This window comes from Puma concolor, chromosome B3 (genome assembly GCF_028749965.1).
Source record: "Puma concolor isolate L17-30 chromosome B3, mPumCon1.1.hap2, whole genome shotgun sequence".
NCBI lineage: Eukaryota > Metazoa > Chordata > Mammalia > Carnivora > Felidae > Puma > Puma concolor.
Genome location: NC_141672.1, coordinates 64,925,056 through 64,940,215, shown reverse-complemented (window position 1 = coordinate 64,940,215; position 15,160 = coordinate 64,925,056). Strand labels below are relative to the sequence as shown.

Below are 15,160 nucleotides of genomic sequence, written 5' to 3'. Positions count from 1 at the left end.
GGAGGGGGCAGAGAGAGAGGGAGACACAGAATCTGAAGCAGGCTCCAGGCTCTGAGCTGTCAGCACAGAGCCCGATGCAGGGCTCCAACTCACGGAGGACACAAGATCATGACCTGAGCCGAAGTCAGAAGTTTAACCCACTGAGCCACCCAGGCGCCCTTGTAACATTTTTGAAATGACAAAGTTACAGTGATAAAGAACAGATCAGCCATTGTCAAGTGTTAGGACAGAGAGAGGGTATGACTATAAAGGGGTAACATCACAGACTTTGTGGTGATGGAATAGTTTGTATCCTGGATGTGTCATTGTTTCTCCAAATCTACACATGGGGTGATATTTCATAGAATCATATGCCCACATTCTCCCCCAAAAATAGTGTACATAAAAACTGGTAAAAATCTGAATGAAGTCCATAATTGCGCTAATTAACACCAATGTCAATTTCCTGGGTTGGTAATGTAACATGTTGCTCATTAGGGGAAGCTGAATAAAGGGTATGTGGGAACTTACTGTACTATTTTTGCCTTGTCTCATAAGTCCAACAGTATTTCAAAATCAATTTTAAAAAATATCATAACCTACTAACAAAGAGGCCCAAACAGGACATCTTTGAGATTCTGCATTTTAGCATGACAGTTGTCAAAGGAATACTAGGAGAAAGAAGCCTTTAGTATAGCAAAGAGAAGCTCTCCTTAAAGACAGCAAGGGAATCAGACTTCAAAAGGACTTGCTCACCAAATAAAAAACGTAACAAAGACTTACAGGAAAAATACACAATATTGCCAAGATTACAAAGTTTACATTAGTACCTGCATGGTAAGAAAGCAGCAACTCGCTCACATGTCTGTTACATTCACAAAGCTCCTGACCTATCTCCAGCCAGCAACAGAGTAAAAATCAAGGATAAAATTGTTTTTGTTCAGAAGCCCAGGTTTGTGGGAAATAGTCAATGTTGTATTATTTAGGGGATCAGACCAGTCAGAGTGACTCTGTTACCTCTGATTTATCTCAGGGTGCAAAGTTTGTTGTCTGCGTGTTTGGTTTTGCTGTGGTCGGTGAAAAGTTTGGAAGTAGAGCAGGTCTTGCTTTTATGTGGGCTCTGTGATCTGCCAAAATCACCTGCACTTTAACCCCTGGCATCGCAGTGTGACTGGGGTGAGACTGTTTTTTCCCTGCCACCCGCTGGGTCCCCACTGCGCTGAGGCTGTGTCTGCTATCTCCCCTAGAACGGCAGTACTTGAGAAATGACAAAGAAAGTTAGCAAAAAGGAGATGGTACTTCTCCTGGGTAAAGTCTAGAGCAAATTATTTAATGAATGAATTTTGAGAACTTAGAGAATAACAAGACAGCTAATGTGATAGGCACTGTACATGCTCTCTGTGTATCACCTCACCGTCCCCAAAACATAAGGTGGGCATTACTCTCACACTAAGTAATGGGGCTGGGATTTCAACCCAAGGTGTTCTGACTCTAGAATTCTTAACGGATATACTGTGCTCCCTTCTACAAAAGGAGGCAGTAATTGCTGGAACCCAGCTTGGATTTACTAAGAATAGGCCATGCCTAATTTTATTACCTCTTTAAATAGAACTTCTAAAGGAACAGCTCTGGGGCACCTTGTTGGTTCAGTCAGCTGAGTGTCAACTGTGTCTTGATTTTGGCTCAGGTCATGACCCCAGGACCATGGGATGGAGCCCCGCGTCAGTGTGGGGCCTGTTCAAGATTCTATCACTGCCTCTCTCCCCAGCTTGTGCTCTATCTCTAAAATAAAATAATTTTTAATAAAAAAAATAAACCAACAGCTCTGAAAAATAGGATAGACCTGATTTCAGCAAAGAATTGACAAGATTTTTACCACGAAGGAGAATGATTAGTTTGAGATGAGTTCTTGAAGCCAGGCCACCAGAAACAGAGACAATCACATATGGGGATGCTACAGTAGGAATGGAGACTTCAGATGAAGGGCTGGAGTGCATGGATCCTATGTATCTTGTGTGTTTTTTTCTTAGTACATGAACCTAACCAGTAAAACTCTCCTTCACACCCAGTCCCCAGTTTGTTATGCCCCCAGTTAATCAATCCTGTTTTCTCACAAATTTTACAGCTGGCCTGGAGCGCCTTGTGACAATATTCCACCAGGGGGCAGCAGAGAGCAGCAGGCCTGTCCAGAATAAGAAGAGGTCCCCTGGGCCAAGCTCAGCTCTCAGTCCTCAAGGACACTCAGGCTGGGCCCCAAATCTCAAAGTGTGCAAACACATGACTTCACAAGCTGTCCCTTCTTAGCCTTACCCGTACCAACTGACACCACAGCTACAAATCATATTGCATAGGCAAATGGCAGGACAAAAGAGGAACTGGGAAAAGAAATTTCACACACACAGATTTGGGGGGGCCAGGGGCCTACTTTAACACAAGTTGTTTTTCACAGCCTGAAAAGCAGCACCCTTTGCAGCTTTGCTTCATGTCCATGACCAAAAGGGTATTAAATGCAGATTCACACAGATAAATGTATCATGAGAGGTTTGCTGAAAAGGACTCCTTTTGTCTCTCAAGAAAACTCAAAGAGAAGGAAAGAGGAGGATATTGGCCTGAAGGTGAGGTTTCCCTTCTATCCACTCAAACTTTTGCTTTAAGGACCACTGGAAGACTGGTTATAAGTACAGATTATTCTTAGGCCCCACCCTCTCCCCCAAAGTGTCACAACTTTGAAAATCCTGAGTAGAGATTCATTAACTGTTGACACTCAAGCAGTAGACAATAGTAGACAGTAGTGGAAAAAATTGAAGGGACCCAAGCACTCCAAGTAATTGTTACCTTGGTGAACAATAGAAGGGCCAGAATGAGGGCTCTGACCTACTGCAGTGCAGGTTTGAATCCAACTGAGGATCTCACTATTTTTTTTTTTTATGTTTATTTTTGAGAGAGAGAGAGAGAGAGACAGAGTGCAAGCAGGGGAGGGGCAAAGAGAGAGGGAGACAGAATCTGAAGCAGGCTCTAGGCTCTGAGCTGTCAGCACAGAGCCCAATGCAGGGCCCGAACTCATCAACCCATGAGATCATGACCTGGGCTGAAGTCGGACACTTGACTAACTGAGCCACCCAGGCACCCCTGATGATCCCACTTTTACAAGAAAACTTCCTATGACCAGAGAATAAGGTCTCCCTTCAAATTCTACCACTGGGGTCCAAATTTCAGTTTGCAAGACCACAGTGTGTCCTTGTAACAGGTACCTGGAAACTTTGCTTATCTTGGGGCCTGAAAATGGCTATGGAATGAATACCCTGCATACAACAATAGCAGGTTTCCTTCTTGTAGATGAACATCACACAAACCTCCTCACACAAGCCAGGTGCGGGACCCAGCACGCATAAATGCAGAGGCCCTCCAACAGAGGCCTAATCAGCTGCTCTGCCAGAAAAAGCATTAATCATCCCCTCACCCATCAAAATGCTCTTAGTCCAACCCAAAATAGCTCCCTTCAATTAAAAGCCAGTCCTCTGGGAAAAGCTGCTGGCCCAACACCTAACACTATTGCCTCTGTCAATCCACAAGCTCTCTAAGCTAAAATTAACCCCACAAGAACAATTAGCCCAGGAGACTTTAGCTGTTTTTTATTTACAGAGGGTAATTCAGTCCCTATATTAAAAAAAAAATTGGGGCGCCTGGGTGGCACAGTCGGTTGAGCGTCCGACTTCAGCCAGGTCACGATCTCGCGGTCCGTGAGTTCGAGCCCAGCGTCAGGCTCTGGGCTGATGGCTCGGAGCCTGGAGCCTGTTTCCGATTCTGTGTCTCCCTCTCTCTCTGCCCCTCCCCCGTTCATGCTCTGTCTCTCTCTGTCCCAAAAATAAATAAAAAATGTTGAAAAAAAAATTTAAAAAAAAAAAAAATCCAGGGGCACCTGGGTGGCTCAGTCAGTTAAGTGTCCGACTTCAGCTCAGGTCATGATCTCACAGTTCATGGGTTCGAGCCCTGCATTGGGCTCTGTGCTGACAGCTCAGAGCCTGGAGCCTGCTTTGGATTCTGTGTCTCCCTCTCTCTCTCTCTCTGCTCCTCCCCCACTCGTGCTCTGTCTCTCTCTCTCTCTCTCAGAAACATTTAAAAAATAATAAAATAAACATTAAAAATGTTTTTCCAAAAAAAAAATCAGAAAGTATAGAACCACAAAACCTTTAGACCCACAAGGAATTGGTTGCATTTTTTCCTACCCTGAGAGTATTTTTGGCATCTACTCTCAATGCTTTAGAAATCCTGGAATATGGCAGAATGAGGAAGTAAATGCAAGTGTCTCAGTCACCAGCCAGTCTCCCACATCACCTGTTTATTACACATCCAATTTGGGGGAAATTATTTCCCCAGGTCCAGAATTTCTGGCAGAGTAATTGTGATAAAGAAAACACGATTTATCATGTTACTTCCAGTTAACAAAAGTGGAATCACTTCTAAGCTACTTGTAGGTGCTTCATTCATTCATTGGTTCAACAAATATCTATATGCCAGGCTCTCTTCCAGGCTCTGAAGAGACCCAAGAGAGTTAGCAGTCCCCTTTCCCTAACTTCAAAACTCCTGGAGGAATCTGGACAAATAAATGGGCAATAATAATAATACAGCAACGTAACCCAGGGATGAGGGAAGCCCAGGAGCGCACAGTAAAGGGTCCTTACTCAGGCCAGTGGGTCAAGGGTGAAAAGCCATCAACTGGGAAAAGAATTATTATGGAAATGGGGAGGAACATATAAAAGAGAACCAGAGAAGACATGGTTCAATGGTGACTAGAATGTAGTTCCAAGGGGCTAGAACAAGCACCTGCTGAGAAGCCAGAGCAACAAGGGTCGGCTTGCTCTGTGAGTAGCAGGTAAGACTATTCCAAAGGATTTTAAAGACACATTCATTCACTCTAGGGGCCAGACGGAAAAGAAAAAATAATTTCAGAGTGTGATGAGCACTATCAAGAAATGGGTGACAGGGAAGTGGCTGCGACAAGGCACGGACATGAGCCACGGGATTGCCACTTTAGAAATCTGACCACAGTGTAGAAAGACAACCGGAGGAAGACCAGTCATGAGTCCATTGTTTAATTGGGGGAGGAAAAAAAATCTGAATTGAAAAGATTATTTCCCAAGGGATTGTTTCTTCAGGTGTAACTGCACAAATGAAAGGGGGAAAATTGGATCCAAACTCATTTTTCCTCAAAATCTAAACATCCTAAGTAACAGAAGTCATGGGAAGAACACTGTGAGTGAATTTTGGGTGTATCTTTAACAAAGGGGTTGGTATTTTTTATTATTTAAAGTCACTTTCCTTTGCCTATCTACATTATTGACACCGACATTGTAGACTGAGTTGGGGGTGATTCTTTATCCCTTAAACTTACTTGTAAGGCTGACAAAATTAGGGTTACACAAAGGTCTTAACATTTCTACAAGCAACTTTTTGAGAATTGAAGGGAGTTCAACTTCTTTTCTGGAGCATTTTCCTGCCTGCCTCTGAAAAGATTATAGACAGTGAAGGCAGCATTGACTTTTCTCCATCCAGACAACCTCACAATGATGCCCATCCCTCCTCCCACTTTGATAAGTGCTGCCAAGGAAAAGAAAATCCTATAAAATTAGTGACATCACAGACACAAGGGGAGGAACAACATTCACCACCTTACGGTTCTCTGAGATATGAGGGCAATTAAATTTTTTCTCTTGTTGATAGCTAGGAAAACCAGAAATGGCAAAACCATTTCACCTTGTATGCCAACTCGGATTGCTGCACAGTAGCTGCCTGAAGCACAGTGGTGAGAAGAGGTTGTGGGTTTGGTGAGACAGCTCAGGTGCTCTGGTAATAACCACTGTGAACATGGAGGGGGCCACTGCACAGAAGCTAAGAATTTCCCCTGGGGGGGGTGGAGGGGTGGAGGGGCACCTGGGTGGTTCAGTCAGTTAAGCGCCCAACTCTCGATTTCAGCTCAGGTCATGATCTCACAATTCTTGAGTTAGAGCTCTACATCGGGCTCAGTGCTAAGAGCACAGAGCCTACTTGGGATTCTCTCTCTCTCCTTCTCTCTCTGCACCCCCTACCTCTGCAAGGGCATTCTCTCTAAATAAATAAATAAACAAACTTAAAAAAGAGAGGGAGAGAGAGAGGGTTTGCCTTCCAGGAGGTGAGCCCTATTTTCATCTATCCTGGGACAAGTACACTAGTGGAATTAATTTGAGGCATTTGGCAAGGATGATGACTAACAGGACAGAATGGGAACAATTCTGTGGCAAAGAATCTTATCCTGAAGCTCTTTTCCAAGTCTAGAAGACCGATTTTATATTTTTGAGTGGATGGGTTTCCTGAATCCCAGCTAGGGAGAATCCCACTGTTTTATATATAAAACATGGAAAAATCGCTCAGAGATTGAGATTCAATTGATTGGAGTTTTACACTTAAGGTATGTGCACTTTATTAGCACATGTGTAACTCAATTTTTTTAACTTAATTAATTGGGGACGCCTGGGTGGCTCAGTCGGTTAAGTCTCTGACTTCAGCTCAGGTCATGATCTCACAGTTCATGGGTTTGAGCCCCAGCGCCAGGCTCTGTGCTGACAGCTCAGAGCGTGCAGCCTGCTTCAGATTCTGTGACTTACTCCCTCTCTGCTCCTCCCCTGCTTGTCCTCTGTCTCTGTCTCCAAAAATAAATAAACAGAAAAGAAATTTTTTAACTTAATTAATTAAAATAACCCTCAGACTAACACTGATGATCAGCCTACTTTGGAGTCAACACTGTTACTAGCTGGTGTTCCCTCCTCCATCTCCCATGTCCCGCCCAGGGCAACCAATAAATAATAGGTGAATAAACGAATGAATGCTCCACAGGGAAATTCCTTTAATGACTAAAATAGCCGATAACACCTGCTTTTGCATTCTTTCAGATCCAAATTCTCTCTTCTAAACAATGTGGTCCAAAGCCTTGGGGTCTGAAAATAGTCCAAAAGCCTTGATCATGTTCAATATTTACTTCTGAGAATAACTGTTGTCTCCGCTCTAGCCATCTAAATCAAAGGGGGACATGTTTGTGTGTTTTTGCCACCCACATCCATTTCCCCAGCTTTAGTTGCAGCTCCCTGGTTCTCCTGTGGAGAGCCCGCCCTCTCCCAGTCCACGACTTCCAGATGAAGCTCCATGCCCAGCTCCATGGACAGTACATGTCCCACCTCCAAGGAAATTAGCCTAGCACCTTCTCTGGGCCACAGTAATTTCCTCAGTGAAGGAGACACTTGGTAGGCTCATGAGGAAAAAAAGCTTCCTCTGATCCCCCCTAAGACTGTCAAAAAGATGGGAGCCTAAACATTCCAGGGACCATTACACAGAGCCTTAGGACGAGCCACCGCAGAAGAGCAGAGCCAAGAGGGACATCCTGTGAGCATCGTTTGAGTCCTGACTCAAGTCTCGCCCGAAGGAGCTTTACCTGTGGGCTTTGCAGTGACAAGAGCCAGCCAATTATTTTGTTTGTTTGTTTAACCTAGTTTGTCTGGGGTTTAGGGTCACCCCCAATAAGAAGATTCCTGCCTGGCACATCTTCCACCAAGCAAATGTAAACGAGGACACACGTTTGACTTCTACATCTTCACCGAAATATTGATAAGCAGCATCTAAAGCACGTAGAGCTGTTTTGATTCAAAAACCGAATCTTCGGCACTTCTGACACTCCTTGGAGAGTTCAACTTGGACATTATGTAGAGGTCCCCCTAGTTATCTCATGTGTGAAAAGCAGCAACTCTCAACAGTCTCTGAAGTGCATAGTCTGTCCTCTATGTCAACTACAGAGACCATGTCGCAAACACAGAGTGAAAGGGTTGAAAACCACTGATCTAAAGACCTTTTCCTTGTCCTTCTCTCCAAGTGTGCCTACCTCCATTTCAACATCAGATCAGACCATCAGAAAGCAACAAAACTGATTCAAATTATTGGTTCTCCATAAAGGAATTGATTGATTAAACCTCCATATGATGTCCTTTAAGACTTAACATAATGGCCTTGGCTTTTGTAGACAAAAGAGGAAAAAGAGGGTCAATTAGCAAAGACAACTGCTAGTGTCAGAAGGTGAAAAATGGTCCATGTGAACAGAAAGAAAATAATCTGAAAGAAAAAAAAAATGTTAGGTTCAGGATTCAGGCAGGCACCACCCAGTGTTACCCATAGGAAAAGGAAAACTACAACAAGATTGTTACTATGCCTCAGAGGCAACATCTCTTTCCTGTCGTTCTTCTTGTCTACACTGAGTTGAAGAAGAGGGGCCAACTGCATGCAATTGAGGGCCAGGGGCCTTTAGCGATCATGTCTGCCTATTGCTACAAGCAGAACCCACTGAACAACGGGCCTGCTCACACAGGGGCTTCTTCCAGGGTGACACTACCTCCCTGGGTGATACTTCCATCTGACAAGGATCTGAAGCACTCAAAGACAAAGGGGATATGTATTTCTGGACCACAACATGGCTACAGGAAGAGACTCTACAAGGCTGGAACATACCCCTCAAGGCAGAAGAATTAGCAGCAACTGAGGAACCTGAGATCTTGTGGGGAAAACAGTGAGGGGGGCAAGGTCACAGAAGAAGTTATACAAAACTGTTTTTCATATTATTTCTCTTGACTAAAATAGAATAAAGAGGACACTGGATAATGAGAATTACCAACAATGTTTAACTATCTTAAATGCATAACAATGTATAGTGTGCAATTATTTTTCCATTTACCGTCTAATGTTTCTAAAATATTGTCAAACATTCACTTTGCCAAAGCCTGAATAAGATGGGACTTCTAGATTTGGGTAGCTGTGGCAATTAAAATCATCTGGCAATGTTGGATAAAATATAACCCAAAAAAATGTGTTAGATACACAATTGAGCTCACAAAAACAAAAGTTCAAAAGCTGAAGCTTGGAGAGATTATGTAACTGATTCGATTGCACAAGCTATGAAGTTCACAGCCAAGATTTGGAACCTGCCCATGGACTTCAGGGGCCTTATTTCTACTCTTTATGCCACTCCATCAAACTCAAACTAAGTAGAGCACACAAACCAGATTTCAACTCCTGCAGGACCACAGTAGCTTTCCTCTAGCCTGGTTATCGATGTCACTCCTTGGTTATGTCCGTAGGAGGACACGTGGGTGCAGGCAATTACTGAGGGGAATCTTAATAATAGAGGTTCACAGATAAGCATGGGGTGTCCAGAATGCAAAACATTGCCACCTTATTCCTTCTAATCACATGGATACTGGGGTCTCTTCCCTCTTTGATCACTCTTGTCTTCCTCCACTATCCCCTTGGTCCTTTCTCACTCTAGCCTGTCCATCCCACAGAGTCCAACTCCCTCCTGGAAGAACATTCCCAGGATGGAATGTCCTTGGAAAATAAACTTTTCTGTTGCTCTATACTACTCTCTTATAGCATAACTTCAATGCATTATGTTCCTCAATATTCTATGTTTTCTTCTGTCTTATCAAGATCTCCCCCTGGGGAGGGTTAAGGTAAAAGAGGAATTAAGGAAGAGGAGCAGAGACAGTCCTATACTGCCTCTTATAACCACTGGCTCGACCTTTACTCTTTAAGCAATGAGAACAGTTAGCTTCTGGCTAACTTCCCTCTGCTGAGAGGAAGTGTTTCCCAAACATGAGCCACTCATTGGGCGAACAGCCTGTCCCCTCTGAGACCTGCTGACAGGAACCATAAATCGAGGGCCTTGGGAGGCATGTAAAGGTAACAGAGAGCCTCTTCCTCTCTCACTGAAGCAGGTTGAATTAGGCTGCTCCCAGTCCAAGCGGATGCTCTGGTTCCAAACCAAACAAAGGTCACGCCTGCTGTGTGCTGGTAACCACGTAAGCCAAGTTCTGAGTAGGAGTAGAGACAGGTTCGTACACATCATTTCTTGCACCCACTCCCTCAGTAGGGCCCTTTATCACCCTGCTCTATTCCTCTTCTGCCTGGATGTTGACAATCTGCTTGTCATCCTGCTATGCCATTGCTGTGCCACACAGCGGAGATCCCCAACCACTTTGTCTGAAATTTGAGATAACCATTGTTCTAGTCAGGATCTCCATAGAAACAGAACCAATAGTGGGGGGTGGGGGATGGATTTTAAGGAATTGGTTCATACCTCTGTGGGGCCTAGCAAATCCCAAATCCAGGGGGTAGGCTATCAATCCCAACAATAAGTTGATGTCTTAAGTATGAAGACAGTCTGGAAGCAGAAATTTTCCTCTTTAAGGCACCTGAGTCTTTTCTCTTAAGATTTTCAATTGATTGCTTTTAATTCCCTTGCCTTTGGAGATGTGTCAAGTATGAAATTGCTGTGGCTAAGGTCAAAGAGGTTGCTTCCGGCTTTCTCCTCTAGGGTTTTGATGGTTTCCTGTCTCACATTCAGGTCCTTCATCCATTTTGAGTTTATTTTTGTGAGTGGTATAAGAAAGTGGTCTAGTTTCATTCTTCTATATGTTGCTGTCCAGTTCTCCCAGCACCATTTGTTAAAGAGACTTTTTTTCCATTGGATACTCTTCCTTTGTCAAAGATTAGTTGGCCATACTTTTGTGGATCCAATTCTGGAGTCTCTATTCTATTCCATTGGTCTATGTGTCTGTTTTTGTGCCAACACCATGCTGTCTTGATGATTACAGCTTTGTAGTAGAGGCTAAATCTATGATTGTGATGCCTCCTGCTTTGGTTTTCTTCTCCATTATTACTTTGGCTATTTGGGGTCTTTGTTGGTAGGAATGCAAACTGGTGGAGCCACTCTGGAAAAAAGTATGGAGGTTCCTCAAAAAATTAAAAATAGAACTACTCTATGACCCAGCAATGGCACTACTAGGAATTGACCCAAGGGATACAGGAGTGCTGATGCATGGGGACAGTTGTACCCTAATGTTTATAGCAGCACTTTCAACAAGAGCCAAATTATGGAAAGAGCCTAAATGTCCATCAGCTGACGAATGGATAAAGAAGATGTGGTTAATATACACAATGGAATACTACTTGGCAAGGAGAAAGAATGAAATCTGGCCATTTGCAGCAATGTGGATGGAACTGGAAGGTATTATGCTAAGTGAAATAAGTCAGAGAAAAACAGATACCATATGTTTGCACTCATATGTGGATCTTGAGAAACTTATGGGGGGGGAGTTACAGAGAGGGAGGGAGACAAACTATAAGACTCTTAAATACTGAGAACAAACTGAGGGTTTGTGGGGGGTAGGGGAGAGAGGAAAGTGGGTGATAGGCATTGAGGAGGGCACTTGTTGGGATGAGCACTGGGTGTTGTATGGAAACCAATTTGACAATAAATTATATCAAAATTTGTTTTTCAATTGATTGGATGAGGCCTGCCATATTATGTAGGATAATCTGCCTTACTCAAAGTCTACTGATTTGAGTTAGTCAGATCTTAAAAAAGAAAAAAAAAATACCTTTACAGCAGCATCTAGACTGATATATGACCAAGAAGCATCTAGACTGATATATGACCAAACAACTAGGCACCATAGCCTAGCTGAGCTGACACACAAAATTAACCATCACAACCTGGGTGGCGACCCTGGGAGAGGGTGATGACCACAGAGCCTCTAAATGAGAGAAGGAAGCACACCCCTCAGATGTGCACCCCTCTCCAGTGACATCTTGAAAACCCTCCGGAAGTGATACAGAGAAAGGAGAGGGGAGGGACAAAGAGTGGGAGCTTAACAGCAGTAATTGCCTAGAAGGGCCAAGTGCCACAGTCAGTATTCTGAGCACAACACTCCCATTCTACAACCACTGGATGAACTCCTCATCCTCCTCATGAGATTTAAAGCATTCAAGTTAATATCAAAGTTGCTCTCAAGAGGCAAAAAAAAAATCCAAAGAAATCTGAAGCTTCATACACACATCACTTCACTCATATAATACTATTGTCAATAATATTAGTATTGTCATTTTGCAACTGTTTCAGGTAAAGGTAAAGTAAAGCAAATAAAACATAATGATGTTACGAGGATCAAAGATTTTCAAATTTTTTTTTAACGTTTTATTTATTTTTGAGACAGAGAGAGACAGAGCATGAATGGGGGAGGGAGAGACAGAATCGGAAGCAGGCCCCAGGCTCCGAGCCATCAGCCCAGAGCCCGACGCGGGGCTTGAACTCACAGAACGCAAGATCGTGACCTGAGCTGAAGTCGGACACTTAACCAACTGAGCCACCCAGGCGCCCCCAAAGATTTTCAACATAAGAGAAAAGAGATACACACGGAAAATAAAAATCCCTTTTTTTTTTTTTTGAGGAAAAAAAACCTGCAATGTTAAATTGGATTGGAATGGAAAGTATCAGTTCAAACACGATTGTTTTCTTTAACATATTCCCTAGCTTTGTCCACTAAAAGGAACCAAAAGCAATGCCTTCCCAGTAACGATGAGCACAACTAGCACCCAGACATGGGTTTAAATACTATTCCCTATTCAGGGGTGCCTGGCTGGCTCAGTCAGTTAAGCATCACTTGGTTTCAGCTCAAGTCATGATCTTGCGGCTGGTGGGATCGAACCCTGCACTGGGCTCTGCACTAGCGATGCAGAGCCTGCTTGGGATTCCCTTCCTCCCCCTCTCTCCCTCTCTCTACCACTCCCCCGCTCATGCTTGCACTCTCTCTCTCCCAAAATAAACAAACAAACAAACAAACAAAAAATACTGTTCCCTATTCAAAAGAAACAGGGCTCCTCAGAGAAATGGCTAATTCCAGAGCCCAGGCAGGGGAAAACTGTTTGACAGTATCGATAAAGTTGAACATACCCTCTGAGCAAGCAATTCCACCCTTAGATATGTGTTTCCCCAAAGACAAGTACCAGAATCTCCATAGCAGCACTACTGAAATAGAAAACAGAATCATCCCCAAATGTCCTCCTATACTAAAATGGATAAATAAATTGCAGGAGCAGTGGGGAAAAAAAGAACTACAACCATACACATCACAGATGAATCTCATGAACATAATGACTCACAAAGAAGCCAGACATAAGAGTACGTGCACGGCACCTGGGTAGCTCGGTGGGTTGAGCGTCCAACTCTTGATTTTGGCTCAGGCCCTGATCCCAGGATCGTGGGATCGAGCCCCACATCACGGAGCCTGCTTGGGATCCTCTCTCTCTCTCTCTCTCTCTCCCTCTGACCCTCCCCAGCTTGTGCATATGCATGCACAACCTCTCTCTTTTACTCTCTCTAAAAAATAAAAAGTAAAAATAATAGTACAAGCTGTATGTACTCTGGTACACGTACACAATGTTCCAAAACAGGCAACCTGATCGATAGGCTTAGAAGCAAGACTGGTGGTTAGACTTGACAGGGGCAGTAGTGATAGGAAGAGGGTGTGATGGGGATTTTAGGCTACTGGCAATGTTCTGTTTCCTGATCAGGGAACTGATTACACAGGTGTTTGCTCTGTGGGGGGAAAAAAAACCTGAACTATAAACTTGATTTTTGTGTGTGTATTGCTCTATGTGTTAACATTCTATTTAAAATTTGTACCTTTTTTATTGTTTATTTATTTTTTGAGAGAAAGAGAGACAGAGCACGAGTAGGGGAGGGGCAGAGAGAGAGGGAGACACATAATCAGAAGCAGGCTCCAGGCTCTGAGCTGTCAGCACAGAGACCGACGCAGGGCTTGAACTCACAAAAATGAGATCATGACCTGAGCCGAAGTCAGATGTTTAACCAACTGAGCCACCTAGGCACCCCTAAAACTTGTGCTTTTAAAAAAGCCAGCTTCAAAGGGTTCCCACTGGCCAAACTTAGTACAATCTGAACATCAAAAAAGGCTAATGATTGTAGCTGGTGATTAAATGAAAATACATAAGTCCGGGGAGCAAGGAGAGGATAAACAGGACAGCTCTTCTTTACAAAAGAAAACCACTAACATAGGTAGAAGGAATGACAAGATTAGAAGGTCACCATTTTTAACCCCCGATATAATAATTGACTGAGGTAACAATCACCAACAGAGGCTACAATGGTTGGGTGAAAACCAGATTCCTACAGTGGAAAAGTATCATCCCAGAGACCACTTACCTTTACGAAGGAGAGCAATTGTACCTTTGCAACAGAGAAGTCTGGTGACGACCACCTAAACCCAGTGGTTGAACTGAGCCTCACACAGAATGGAAAAGTGTGACATTATATGCTTCCCGGTAGGATGCAAATTAAACAAACAATATAACCTAAGGCAGTGGGTGTTGTTGACTGCATTAAAATCACCTGAGATTTAAAAACTCCCAACACCTAGGTGATGTTGCCAGACCAGAATCTCTGGGGTGAGACCCAAGCATCAGTAATTTTTTAGTTTCCCAGGAGACCACAGTATACAGTCAAGGTATTCTGAACGAAATGTAATATCCTGAGTCTAACTTCTAGTTTATAGGATATACAAGAGATAGAGACATGGTTTCTAACATTGGCTGCTTAGTAGGATCACCAGGAGAATTCTGAAACGAGGGCCACCTGGCCTTCATTTCTAGAGATTCTGATTTAATTGGCTTATGGTGGAACTCAGGCATTGGTATTCTCTTTTCTAGGCTCTAAGTTTTATTTAAATAACCTTCAATGAGAACAGAGTGGTCCAATTCCTCCCCCTGCCTTGTAATGCCAATCAGGACAAGTGGTTCTGTTGTGCAGCCAGGGTCGAGAAACAGTGCACATAATGAGGAAAAAGACAAATCTAGAATGTAGAACATTTTGGAAGATCACTAGCCTGGACTCTTCAGAAGGTCAATGTCATGGGGGGAAAGGAAAGAGATTAAGAGGAAAAGAAGTTAAAATAAGTAACAAAAAATATAATGCATTTGATTAAAAAACAGTTTTAAAGACATTCTGAGGGAGCAATTGGGGAAATATAAACATTAAGTCGATTTAGATGGTTAATTTTCTTAGTATGGGCAATGACATTGCGGTTCTATAAATAAATATTTGTATTCTTTTTTTTTGTCATTGTTTTAATCCATGTAGATATGCAACTATCATAATTTAAAGGACACTGTTTAATAATTAATTAGACCATAAGAAAAAACTCTACCACAAAATTACATCCCTAAGTGATCAGGGTCCTAATATTTGCATTCATAAGTGAGGTTTGCTAAACACTGAGAAGTGATGTGTTACAATGTGTATGTAAGTTCA

At 43.1% G+C, this 15,160-nt stretch overlaps 1 protein-coding gene across 3 annotated transcripts in view; it reads right to left on the bottom strand.

Moving 5' to 3' along the window:
* The window catches only part of LOC147580027 (uncharacterized), a 228,004-nt gene that overhangs the window by 146,857 nt on the left and 65,987 nt on the right, over positions 1 to 15,160 (bottom strand). Inside the window, exon 1 of one of the 3 annotated variants that reach the window (XM_086709947.1) lies at positions 810 to 2,591. The exons of the other annotated variants lie outside the window; for them this stretch is intronic. The gene's annotated coding sequence lies outside the window, so the exon portion shown is untranslated. Of the gene's footprint in view, positions 1 to 809; positions 2,592 to 15,160 lie in introns of those variants that run through there. 3 annotated transcript variants of the gene reach the window in all.